Below are 14,174 nucleotides of genomic sequence, written 5' to 3'. Positions count from 1 at the left end.
CACCAAAAGAAAAGGGAGGGGGGGGAGGGAAGCATGGTTTTCAAAACCACAGCGGATAAGACGGTCAGACTGGAAAAACTAGTTTTACCCTATAACCTTTATTTCCCTCCAAAACCGTTGATTTGGTCAGCATACCACTGACCCGGGTGGTTGAACCGTTTAAATCATTCAACAATTTGGCTAGTTTTTATTTTTTGTCAGTATGGGCTATCCAGTTTGAATGATCAAACTATTCAACCCGGGAATTAAAGTAAAGAGAACCTTGCTTTTTAAAAACCTTGAATTAAAGTAAAGAGAACCTTATAGGACCTATACTTTGCGTAGTGACACAGGTTTCTGAACTTTCATTTGTGATAGAGTAGAGCTATCTCGTTTTTTTTTTTTTTTTTCAAATTTCAACATTTTGCTTCATTCTGTTAATTTTTAACTTTTGTGAGACCATTTCGTCCAATTCTTTAATGAATTTATGAACTTTTCATCTTTGGACTATCCTCTGTCCCTCTTAAAGAAATAAAGAAAAAAGGAAAAGAAGAGAGAAAAGAATTCATGCAGCTCCATTTGAAGAATTTCAACTTCACCCCATTTGGGAGTACTTATTTTGGAGAACTTATTTTAGGCTAGGACCACACTAATAAGCACTTACTTGCATTTGGTAAATGCTCTGAATAAATGCTTATTTTCCAAAAAAGAAAAAGCCCATTTTGAAGAAGCCAAAGTTTTAAGCTTATTTCAAGCACTTCTTCTATAAGCACTTTTTTTCCTGTTTCAAAGGCTAAGTTTGGAAGTGCATAAAAATAAATGCTTTTTCACCAAATTTTAGGCTTATTTTTAAGTACTTATTCAATAAATGCTTATTTTCTTTCTGGTATATCTTGGCTTGCCATGTCATTCTGAAAATATCTATAGTACCCATATTTAAAATAAGTGACTTTTAACGCTCATAAACGCTATTTAGAATAAGCACTCCCAAACTTGGCGATTCTCTTCATTCAGCCCTTTCTCTCCTCATCACTTCACCATCTCTTGAAGGGCAGCAATAGCAGAAGGACGATCTTCCACCCCAAAACGAAGCAGAAGCTTAATCCAGGTTTGTATACTCCTTTCTTCCTTTTTCTTTTTTACTTTCATTTTTTTCTCATGCCAAGTTATCTCCTTGCACTGTTTTGCCCGACCTACAAGTGTTTTTTCTTCTTGTGTTCAAGCATTCTTCACCACAACCATTCAAATGAGAATTAAGTTTGTTCCCAACTTAACAATCTAATATATCTCCACACTCCTCTAGCAATCCAATACATCACACCTCACTCTTCCAAGCAAGGTTAAATTAGTCCTTTTAAATGAATAAGCACTTAAGAAAAAAAATTAACCAAACGCTCAATATTTGATAAAAATGCTTATTTAAAAGGGGTAAAAGACTTAAACCTCCCTTCATTTTTATCATAAATATTAAGACCTCCTTCTCAGCTGTATCAGTCGTTATATCTTACGGATGAGTGAAAAAGACAATACTGTCCTACCAAACTAAATGTTGATTTGTTAGGTTTCTAATTGAATCATAAAGAAAAAAAAAATCCTCAACGTTAGAAACACATCAGCCTCCATCCGCTGCAATTAATTTGACCGATGGAGCTTTGGTCATCTTTTGTATGGAACACTAATATCAAATTTTCTGCAATTACCTCTAAGCCATTAGAAGAAAACAAAGAAAAATAAATAAAATACTAGGTTCAATTTACATTTGATTTCTTTCTTTTTTAAATATTTTATTGGGTTTTAAAAAAATCCGTTCGAAATTTGAAGAGGGTAAAGAGATAAAAGAGACCAATCAAAGCTTTCGCCAAATGGATTCCAAATTGCAAAACCCATATATTTGGTTGTGAAGAACTTCATGTTGCAAAAGATTTCTATGAATAACTTCATTTGATTATCAACTTAAGATCTAGAAGCTTAATAATACAAGTGGAAACGAAGCTTGGTGATTGCCTCCAGGCCAATCTCGAAGTATATATTTGTCCATGTTAGTAAAGAGGAGAACAAAAAAAGTAGCAAGAGATAGAAGTAAATGGCAGAAACAAAGATTCTGAAAAGAAAAGAAGTTCTGAATAAGTCCTTTGCCACTGATGGCCGGTTCCACCCTTTGCCACTAATTCTTGATCTACCACCACACACACTAGTCCATCCACTTTTATTCATGGCATTCTCTGCAACAGAGGATGCATTTGGGATGAAATTTCAATGAAGATCCAGGGTTTATTAGATTGTTTGGATGGAAACCCAGGAACCGGTTTCGGGTTGGTAATGAAACTCAAACATCAAAGATGTTTAGGGGGTAGTATCAGGACATAGTCATCAAACTCTATTCCACTAACCCAATTCAAGGTCCGTTTGGTTTGCAATTGGAATTAGATTCGGAATGGTCCATTCCCATAGCCTGTTTGGTTCAAACAGGAATGAGAATGAGAATTAAAATCAACAGGAATGGGATTTCATTCCTAAGGAAGGGGCAGAGAATGGCCATTCTCTCAAATGGGGAAATGTCATTCCAACAAGAATGAGAATGAGATTCCAATTCTGCCCAACCAAACAGTTGGAATCGAAATAACCCATTCCAATTCCGATACCAGACCCCTATTCCCACAAACCAAACGGCCCTCAATGTCAGTAGGAGTCACAATTGTAGTCTCTATCAAAATGTTGGCTGGTCATTGATAAGCCCAAGCATTTATAATTATTCTAATTAATAGAAACTGATATAATTAAGATTGGATTGAAATGTTTTGTTAATTTCCATATAAACGATTAAATAGGTCATAATTGAAAATTCTAATATAATGGTATTTCATGATAGAATTGAAATAGCTAAAAGCATGTACGTGACACACATTATCATGGCCTTTGATGTTGATTTGATATTGATCTCTTTTCTAGGGATACTATGGCTCATCACAAAAGATCAAAATGGTTGAACTCAAATGGTGATCTGGGTTGCACGTCTAGTTTTGACTCATTTTTCAATGAATTTAAATACAAGGGAAAAGTGAAAAGGGTAAATTTAGACTTTTAAAGAAATTTCAGCCATATATGTCGTCATGTATCAACAGATTTGGACTGAATGCTAAGGAGGGGAAGTGTTTGTCCGATGATATCACCATACAAGGGAGGTCTTGGTCCATTTTAAAAATAGAGGGGAAGTTTTAATATTTATTGTATAAATGAAGGGAGGTTTAAGTCTTTTACACCTTAACAAAAGTATTTGAAAAAGCAAATTTATTTGGGAGAGTTACATTCCTAAAATCCCTGTATCTTGTTAAGAAGTTGGATAATATCAATTTGTTATGGTTATGATAAGGATTAGATGGAAAAGTTTGAGATGGGTTAAAATATCTTAGGATAGAGTTTATCAGTTTATTTCTTATCTCTTTATCTTTCTTTCTCTATTTAACCTGTTTGTAATCCGTTCAAAAACAATGCATTCTTTCCAAATTCTATGAAATCCTTCATGTTAGGGATTGAGATAAGATTTAGTTTGTTATCACAAGAGATAATGATGAGACGGATCAAGATGGAATTAGGATAGAGTTTAAAGTTAATTGGTTTCTTCTTTCTTATTCTATAACTACAATGTAATCTTCACGGTTGAAGAATGCAATTCCATTAGACTTCTCTGAAATCCTTCATATCTATGGTCCCCCAATACCTAATGAGAATGATTAAATTCCCCAAAAATGTAATGAACAACATTAACAAGAAACAAAGGCAGTTCATGTTGGATAAAAATGAAAAAAAAAAAAAAAAAGTGTTTCATCTATTGGCATGGAAAAAGGTGTGTATGCCTAAGAAAAAAGGAGGATGGGGTGTTAAAAACCTACAATTGATAAATCATGCTAGCATAGCCAAGTTGGGGTGGAAGATTCTAACTCAACCAGACAATCTATAGATCCAAATAATCAAGAATAAATACTTGAAAAACAATTCCTTCTGGAGGTTAAGGCAAATAAAAGCAACTCTTAGGCTTGGAGAGGGATCCTAAGTCAAAGGGAACATCTAAAAAATGTTTAATATTAATCTAGGAGAAGGAAATGGAGATATGATTAAGTTCTGGGAAGAAAAAGAGATCACATCTCCACCCTACAAGGGGCTGCCCCACAGCACATCCCCGCCGTGTATTGGAAACATCTCCCGATGATAACATCATCGGGACTGGTACTATCATCGGGGGATGTTTCCAATGCAGGGCGGGGATGTGAACTCGCAGATAAATGGGTGGGTGAAAAATCACTTAAAGTGTACCCCTCAATGGTGAAGATAACTTCCTTACAATACAATATAGATTAGGATAATCATGTTTGGAAAAAATAAAAAATTCCTATAAGTGGTTCAAATGGATATGTGGTATAAAATTAGAGCCATACGAATCCCATCAAAACTGGCCCATGATAAATTAGTGTGGGGATTTGACCCAAAAGGGAAGTTTTCCATAAAATATACATATCACAATGTTGGATATTAAGAGTAAGGGTGTCAATGGAAAATCAATTTGGACAGACTAAACAGATCAATAAGACATATTGGATTGGACCAATCCTCTCCAAAATATTTATTGAATTAGACTGGACCTGGTCCCTCCATAATAAATTTATATTGGATTAAGCCAATATCTGGTCTATTGATATAAGATAAGAATATAGGTGTCAATAGACCAGGTTTGGGTTGAAACCAATTTAAATTAAAATGAATTTGAACAGATTGGATGGTTCAGACATTGAATTAAACTGATCCAAAATGGTCCAAAATATTCATTGGATTGAATTGAACCTGGTCCATTTGTAATGGACTCATATTGGACTAGATCAGATTGGACCAAATCCAGTCCAATTGACACCCTTAATTGAGAGTGGCACAGAGGCAAATCCTCTAAAAGAGGTAGGGAGGTTAAAATGCCCTCCAAAGATCTTGTCATTTTATTCACTTGAATCTGCAAGACAAAATTCTAAGTTTGAGTTAAGAAGAGAGGCTAATAGACTGGTGGCAAAGATCAAAAACAACAAGATACCAAAATGGTGATCTCACATATTAGAGCATGTTAGCATAACACTTTGGACTCTATGGAAAAATCGAAACAACAAGGTTTTTAATGATAACCATTCCCCAACCCATATACTGGTTGAAAGAGCAAGAGATGGCTGGTTAGAATCCCTCCAAGTTCATCAGAAATCCATCCAAGATTCCTTGAAGCACCTAATTTGCATTCAAGTTCAATGGATTCCACCTAGATTATAAGAGATATATATAAACTTTGATGTTTCTAGAATGCCATATGGCGACTGTGCGGATGGTGGGGTAGCTTGTGATATTGAAGGAAGGGTCCTACATGTGATTTTCAAAGATATTGAAAGATGCTAGCTTATCTGCTAGCATCCAAATTCATGCAATGGAGAATTATTAACGAAGGAACTCAAAACTAGTTGTGGACAGTTTAAGAGGGCATGACGATCCGCCATGGAACATAAAACTTTTTATTGAAAAGTGCTATGACGCTTGTAGTAAGCATGCACTAATGAGTCTGGATCTCCTGCCCATAAGAGTTCTGCCCATGTCTATCCACATAACAATTCATCCTCCCATGGTATTATACATGAGGGGAGATGTTCCCAATGCACGTGGGTAGTGTGTTGTGGGTAGAGACGTGGGTAGAGTTCTTGTGGGCAGGAGATCCGGAGTTTGCACTAATGTTTACATTTTGGCATGTACATCTATCACGAAGCCAACTCCGCAGCTGATTAGTTAGTGAATTTGGGTCACTCAACTAAGGTTAATAGGACTTGCACAAAATAAAAATAAATAAAAAAATACCTAGGTTAATAGGACAACCCTCCCTCTAATAATATCATTTTTTCAAAAAATCCTCAGCATGTCTATGTAGTAATAATAACATTTTTGTAATACAAAGATAATTTATATTACTCATATATAGGGGAGATCATTTCAGCCCGGCTCACACAAGCCCGGTCCGAAAATTCCGGGCTTGGGCCTGGGTTTTATGTTCAGGCCCAGCCCAGGCCTGAGCCCACATCAGGCCCACAAATTTTAGGGTTGGGATTGGGCTTAATACTTCAAGCCCGACCCACATATATTTAAACTTATACATTTTGTGTATAATGTATACATGTTATTTTACATTATATTATATATTTTATATATAAATATTATAACATGACATGTATAATTTATATTATATGTAATATTTTATATTATATAATATATATAATAAAAGTTCATATGCATGTTATGTCATTTAATATAAAATATTATAGATATGTAATGTTTTGTATATGAAAGACATTGACCAAGAATCAGGTCCGACCCAGCCCGACCCACCCGATGATCACCCCTACTCATATATAATCAAATCAAGCATTATTAATGGGTTACATTTATTAAATATATTATTAATAAAACATAATATGATAATTATTTTATTTATAAATAAAGTATATAATTAAATATAACTTAAATTAATCTTAACTAATTGATAATATAACATGAATTATCAATTTTTTTAATAAAATTAAAATTAAATAAATTTGTTAATTTTAAAATTAATATTTATTAATTTAAAATTCACTTATCTTTAGGGGTGATCATTTTCAGCCTTGCCCTATTTATTGGGCCTATATTAGCACAACAAATTGTAAGGCTGGGCTTGGGGCGCAACACTTTAAGCTTGGTCCAAGCTCCATGCGATTAGCACATAATTATATTATTTATACATACTTATAGTACATATAATATATGATATTTTATTTTATAAAATGTATAAAATAATTTTTATATGCATATTATATGACATATAATATAAAATATTATATATATTCACTATTTCATATAGAAATTTCATAGGCTCAAATTTAAGCCCAACCCTATTCAGGCCTAGGATATAGTCCTTATTACAATTGCTAAGTGTAGGCTAGGCCCATGAAGGACTAGGTGCAAGCTTATGTTTTTGGCCTAGAAGCCAAGTTGAGCCCAAGCTTGGCCAGAGCCTTATATAGCATGTCCTAAGCCTAACTTGGAAGCTTCCATCTATTTTAATTATAATTAATATAAGTTTATTAATAAAAATAAAAAATATTAATAAGAAATTATTATTTTTTAAATTAATTTTTATAATTTCATATCCATTAAAATTTTATTTAAAAATAATGATAAATTCAATAAATATAATAACAATAAATTAAAAATTATAATTAATAAAATAATAAATATATTTTAAAAAAGTTTATTGACTTTAAAATCAATTTAAAATAACAACATTAAAAGTGTGGTTGTCAATAGGTCAGATCTTGGTTGGGTCCAAGTAGAATCAAAACCAACCTGACAAGAAATACACTAAGGACCTAAAACCAAACCAGACCTGACTACTGAAAAATACATACATACGCGCATACACACATACATCCATCAAGAACCGATAGTAATTGGAACAATATATCAAGAACCAGAACCAACTCAATCGGTTCAAGTCCATCCAATCTATTGGGTCCGCCCTGACCCATTGATAGTCCTAATTAAAAGTTCTAAACTTCTAATATAAAATAATAAAACTTAGTAAAAAATTAATAAAACTAATCACTACTATAAATTTATTAATAAAATTAACAATATAAAAAAACTTTAGAGTTTTAAACTAACAAAAAATTAATTTTAACATTAATTTATACAACAATACATAATCAAAAAATAATAATGTTTGAATTGGACTTGATCTTACTTGCCACAATTACTTTTAAAAAAGCTCGTGCATGGCATAGGTCCCAACTAGTTTTAAAGTAGGGAAAATTCCAAACTTCAAAACATGCCCATATAGTACCTAAACTATCAAAAACTATCAATGGCCCATATCATTAACAATCTATCCATTATGTCAATCACGTGATGACATGTGATGGTTAGATTTTTCAAAATGCCATGACTACCCTTTTAGGTATTTTTCAAGACAACTTTAACCTTTATAAGATGAACATAAATTTTAGGGGGGGAATTAGGGTTCGTTGAATGAACAATATTTTAAAGTTTGTTTAAGCTACAACAAGTGGAAAAAGGTTGGAAGAGACGATTTCGCGTGTCTGCGCTAGCCGTTATATTTTGAGGTTTGCTGATTCCAGTGCTCCATTATCAACAGTACAATATTTTTCCTTATTGTGTCATTCTTTATTTTTTGGGTTAGAAGCTAGTTTGCGTTTGTTACTTAATTTTTTTGGTTTTATAACTATAATGAATTCATTCTTCATTAGTTTATTGTTAAAATGTATGGTTGTGTTTCTCATTTGAAATGCAATGTTAGTTCATTTCTCACCTAATATCATTCAAATTATCAATCTATACAATAACACTAAAAACAAGCACCAAACTAATCATTAAACCATCAAACAATATTCAACAAACAATCTACAAAACCATCTAGTACCATATGAATTGTAACTACTAAAAACCATTGTTCAATCCTCCACTTGTAAAGTAGTTTAAGAAGTTATAACAATTCTAAAAAAGTGTGCATCTAAACCATTAAAAGGTAGAGTACAACATTTAGGAATCTAACGATTAAGAACACCCAACACCCAATTCTTCCTAAGATTAGCATGCATGTTCATGAGCCACTCTCTCGCATATGCCTTCTCAAAAATTTCATAAAGCTTCAGGTAGTCATTATCAAGGTTCAAAGTATCGGAAATGCAAGGTGTATCGAAAAAGTAATTTTAAGAGACATATCGAGATACACTTTTGAAACGTATAGATATAGATGAAAAATCAAGATACGCATGTATACACTAGAAAATCCAAAATAATCCTTAAAAATATGAACAATAATAAAAATAAATTGTATGTGAGTATAACTAATTTATTTAAACATAAAAACCATTCTTTAATGATTTATATAAAGTATCGGAATATAATTAGTAACCATTGAAAAATAATAAAAGAACTAAAATGTTTGTAATATATACTAATATTTATTAGTTAATATTTTTTTGAAATCATTTATTAGTTAATATTTATTATATATAGAATTAGATAATATTTATTATGTATACAAGTTAATATATACCTTAATTTTTAATAAATCAATATAACTTGTATTCATCTTATTATTATATAAATATTAATAATCAAATTTATAACATTTGTTGGGAAACATCCACCCAGGCAAGAAAGATTAAGTATAAGAAAACATGTCCTAATAAGTAATTAATGCTGGCATAATGGTTAATTAATTATTGTTATAAGCAAATGACTTGGGTTTGAAACTTGTTACATTTGATTTGTGATTTTTAACAAGTTATTTCACTTAAATAACATTTAATGACATTATTAAATGCTGTAATCAAAAGTAACTTCAATGAGCATTTAATTAAATTATATTAGCATTTAGTGTATTCTCAAACTATAAGACTTAATTAAAGTTGATATTAATGAGAGAGAAGAGATAAATTTAAATTTAAATTTGATATTACGGAGAGAGAGAAGAGATAAATTAAGTTTAAATTTAAAAAGAAGAGAGAAATTAAATTCGACTGATGCATAATGTGCATCAGTCAGTTTTGGGTATGTATCAATGTGTTTCGGATTGTATCAGTCGATACATACCCTAAACAGCCCCATACAAAGCCAATACGGACCCATATCGATCCGATAAAATGAAAAAAATACAAAATCCTATAATTGGACATGTTCCGTGTATCGAAACTCTTCCGAAACGATACATATCAGCCCGTTTCGGCCGATACGTTGCGAAATTTAAAACCTTGGTCATTATGATCCGGTCTTTCAATAGAATTCAACTCTACTAAAACATTGTTTATAGAGGCATGATTTTCTAACTATCTATTCATTCCATTAATTGCATCCACCAACTTCTCGAATCTCTTATCTGCTAATATATTTTGTTCAACAATTGCCTCAAAAAATTCAGATGGCCTCTTCCTATGTGCATTTTGCTTGGTGGTTGCAATAGAAACATGATCAACATCAATATTGGGTGAATCAACAATGCCTAGTGATGGTTGAACCATAGTCGTCAAGGCGAGCGCCTAGGCGACAAGGCGCCCTTTGAGGCTCACCTCGCCTAATCGCCAAGCGGTTTTCTACTTCCTACTATAAAATACTTTTTTATTCATTCTTTTTTGAGATTATAATTATAAAATAGACATTATTAAACTAAAATAATCATTTTGTGTTTATATAGTAATTTCTTTTTATTATTTTCTTATTTATTAGGGTTTAATAAACACAAACATTGCTAAATACTATATTGAACCCTTAAAGACTTAAAAACCTGAACCAATAAGTAAGGAAGAACTTAAAATTTTATCTAATCAGCACATTTTCATCTTCTATATATTCTTCTTCTACTTCTTCTACTACTATTACTACCAATACTTTTTATTTTCTTTTTTTCCTATAACAAAAATAAGGGTTGAGCCCCTATATTTTTTGAATTTTATTTTACTTCTTCTTTTTCTTCTCATGAATATGTTGATTTTCTATACTTTAATATGAAATTTATACTTTTTTTTATGAAAAGCATGAATAATTATTAAAGAAATATGGTTATGGTACCGAGGGAATTACCCTAGGATCTATGTTTTTAACATAAACAATCCATCACCTAAGCGCTCGCCTAGGCAACTAGGCAACAAGGCACCCCCCAGTCACCTAGCCTCACCTTGGCGCCTTGAAATCTATGGGTTGAACTTCTTCAACAGGTGGATCATTGTTGACATGCCCCTCATCCTGAGGTGGAGACTTTATGCCACATGCTAGAGATGTAAAAAACCTTCCTACAGGTGTGGTACCCCCAAATATAATTTCAAGGTTGTTATACCCTAGACAACCCATATTATAAAACCTTTTCGCTTTAGGCTTAGCCTAAGAAGGATAAGGAGACACCAATCAATATATACATTTACATACATATAAAGTCCTAGATAAAGATGATCTCTAAATAAATTCAAAGTTTAGCAAATACCAATAAATACTTCTCCCATGTTTCTAAGGATACAACCATATGCCTCTCTTCATCCTAACCAAATTCCATTTGTCCAAACCTCAATTTTTGAACTCTTTATACCTACTTTTTAGATAGTGTATTTTGTTACTAAAAGATTTGGTGTTGATCTTCAACCCAACTTGTCAAAAAATACTTTGTGAAACATCCTTCCAAGCATTTAGTTTCAAACACCCAAAAACCATTCCCCTACTTTGGACTTGCATCACTAGTAAATCTATGAAAATATTTTCTTGCGCAAGAGTCTAGTTTGCATTAATAATGGGTGCATCATCAAATGTTGTGGTACTGACTACACTACTTGTCATCTATACAATAATCAAATCATTGATTACTATCAAAGATCTAAAATCATTTTAAATTCCGTGTTGAATATAAGTAAATAATACAATGATGGAGTTATTTACGGTGGTAGGAGCCACCTATGGTAGCCGAACCCAAAAATATGCAAATGATCGTAAATCTGCACAAAAATAATGAAGACAAATTTTGATAGCTTCAGCAAACTTGTTGGTACAACCCTCATGCAACCAAATCACCAACTAAGAAAGATGCATTAAAAAAAGTAATAAGTAGGTTGTAGGAATTGCCAACCTCTTTAGTTTTTTGATAAACTAGTCATCCTCTATAGTTGATACTTGATGGAACAGCATCATTAATTTTTCAAAGAATGAGGTGACCTCGTACTAAGGTGGTGGGTTCCAAGGGATGATACTCCAATGTATAATATACCAGTTCAGGTTAGGGTGTCTTGGGTTTGGGTCGAGTTAAAACTAGACTAGGCCTGATCCATTGACATCTTGAGTACTAGCTTGTCCCACATTTTACTATCACCTATCGTAATGAATACCATGGGAATGGTGGTTGCTGAATCACTTTGTATTATCAAGTTGGAAAACCCTACCTCATGAGCTATGCAGAAATCATCAAAGAAATGCCCCTTGGTGATTAGAATTCATAATAAAGGGAATGGTGTCTTTATTCTATTGATGATAATCACAATAAAATGCTGTTGCAGCATATATGAGTTCAATTTGAGGCAATTCCCCACTCTCTACATATCAACTCCAATCAACAGGGCTCTCCAAATATGATACAAATCTGGATGAGACGAACACTTGAGCTGTATAGCCAATGTTTTCTTCTCATTCTCACTTTAATTGTTAGAAAACATAGATGAAGACCACCATCAGATATGCTTTAAGGTACTCACCATTCTTCTAGTCTCAACTAACCAGCATTATCCATAGCTTGCATTAGTGCTTACATGATATCCTACACCTACATTATTGCTTACATGGCCCTATGCAACCAACTTTTTTACATATTTCCAATTCACAAGAAGTTTTCAAGGCAGTATTTTGATACACATGAAATGAAGGAAAGCAAATGATTTGAAACCATGACCCTTTTGCAAGAAATAATTATAATAAGTATCATTTCTTACAACTACCACTGATTCTTTTTTGAAACCATGACCCGTTTACATGCAACCAAATAGAGGAAAAACACCTATTTGAAAATCACTTATTTTATAATTTCACATGCAGAGTTTAATTTCATAAAAGGTAGGGAAACTAGTGGGTCAATTTCACAAATGAGAGGAATTACTACAAACTAGTGGGTCAGCCAAGGACTAGAAACTAGTGTGTTTGGTTTGAAAGAAAAATGTAGGAATAGGAAGGAAAAGGAAGGAAAAGAAAGGAGATTTTTTCTTTGTGATAATGCAGACTTCAGTTTAATAAAAGAGAGGGATTACTAGAAACTAGTGGGTCAGCCAAGGACTAGAAACTAGTGTATGTTTAGTTTGAAAGAAAAAGGTAGGAATAGGAAGGGAAAGGAAGGAAAAGTTCTCTTTGTGAGAATGCAGAGTTCAACTTCATAAAAGAGAGGGATTAATTGGAAACTAGTGGGTCATCCAAGGATTTTGTCCTATCTCCCATGCCATAAAACCATGCAGAGTACATCAGCTGAGTATCCAAAGCAACAACAGTTGGGCGGTAAAATAGATATGGAAAAAAACTCTCAGAAAACTCAAAACTGGCCAACTTCAAAGTATCACTTTAGCATGTTCAGAGATATGTTCCAACAGTATCATCCCTAATCAACAGACTCCCCTGGTCTTGTTTCACAATTTAGAAGGTTAAATATGAATTTTTCAATTTACAGAAAATAAATTCAATAAAAGCCATGTACTTTGTTCATAAAATCATGAAAAAAAAATTCACTAGAAGAGGAAACATTAGAACTGATAAATCATTGCAATGGAACTGATAAACATTAGAATTGATAAATCAGTAAAACCGATTAAGCATTAAAAATAACTCAGTTGACCAACCATTCAAACCCATCAATCATTGGAACTGATAAATATAAACATTCAAGCATAAAACCCATTCGACAACCCAAACAATCGAACCCCATCGTTCGAACTACCCTTCAAACCCTAAATGTTCAATGTTTGAACCCAAATCCATTCAACAAACAAATAACTACAAAAGATTGCAACCATAGATCAAATAATTGATCCCCATCGTTCCAACAATCCTTCAAAGTTCAAACCCTAAATATTCCACACCTGAAACCCAATACTCAAACAACAAATATTTTACCAAAAAACACAACCGTAGAACATAAATATCAAACTAAATCGTTCAAACCCTAGAAATTACAATGAAAAATTAAAGAAGTGGTCAAATGTGGGTTGTGCCTTGACGGACAAAATCACTTTTGATTTGTCACCGAGGCACAAACGTTCTTCAATGGTTCCTCTGCAAGTTGAAAATGGTAAGAAAACAAGAAAAAATAGAAACGAACAACAAAGGAAGAAGAAGAAAGGAAGAGAAGCGACATACCTGACCAGACGAAGAAGAGGAGTGGCATCAGTTTAGAGGCCCCAAATATTTGAGAAAATCGGAAATCATTGAATCGGCACTGTTCATTTTGGTCAACGTGTCAACAATGACACACGTATTAGCAAGCTCTGAACGCATGTAAAAGCGGGAAGCTTCATTTCAAGTTTCCCAAAATCAGATAGAAATTGGGCTTTTCACATCATTTTGGGCCTGCCCAGAAGACCTTCCTCCAATCAAACGGAGAAAGACCCAAA

At 32.9% G+C, this 14,174-nt stretch overlaps 1 long non-coding RNA gene across 1 annotated transcript; it reads right to left on the bottom strand.

The window, feature by feature from the left end:
• Nucleotides 1-13,394: 13,394 nt before the first annotated feature.
• LOC104594107 (uncharacterized) lies at nt 13,395-14,139 on the bottom strand. The gene is made up of 2 exons (XR_734674.3): nt 13,921-14,139; nt 13,395-13,836 (listed from the first exon to the last, which is right to left on the bottom strand). It is a non-coding gene; the product is annotated as an uncharacterized LOC104594107 (long non-coding RNA).
• Nucleotides 14,140-14,174: the final 35 nt, after the last annotated feature.

The sequence above is a fragment of the Nelumbo nucifera genome, chromosome 1, assembly GCF_055504915.1.
Source record: "Nelumbo nucifera cultivar China Antique chromosome 1, China Antique-T2T, whole genome shotgun sequence".
Lineage (NCBI taxonomy): Eukaryota > Viridiplantae > Streptophyta > Magnoliopsida > Proteales > Nelumbonaceae > Nelumbo > Nelumbo nucifera.
The sequence above is the reverse complement of the archived record's forward strand: the minus strand, read 5'-3'. Positions and strand labels throughout refer to the sequence as shown.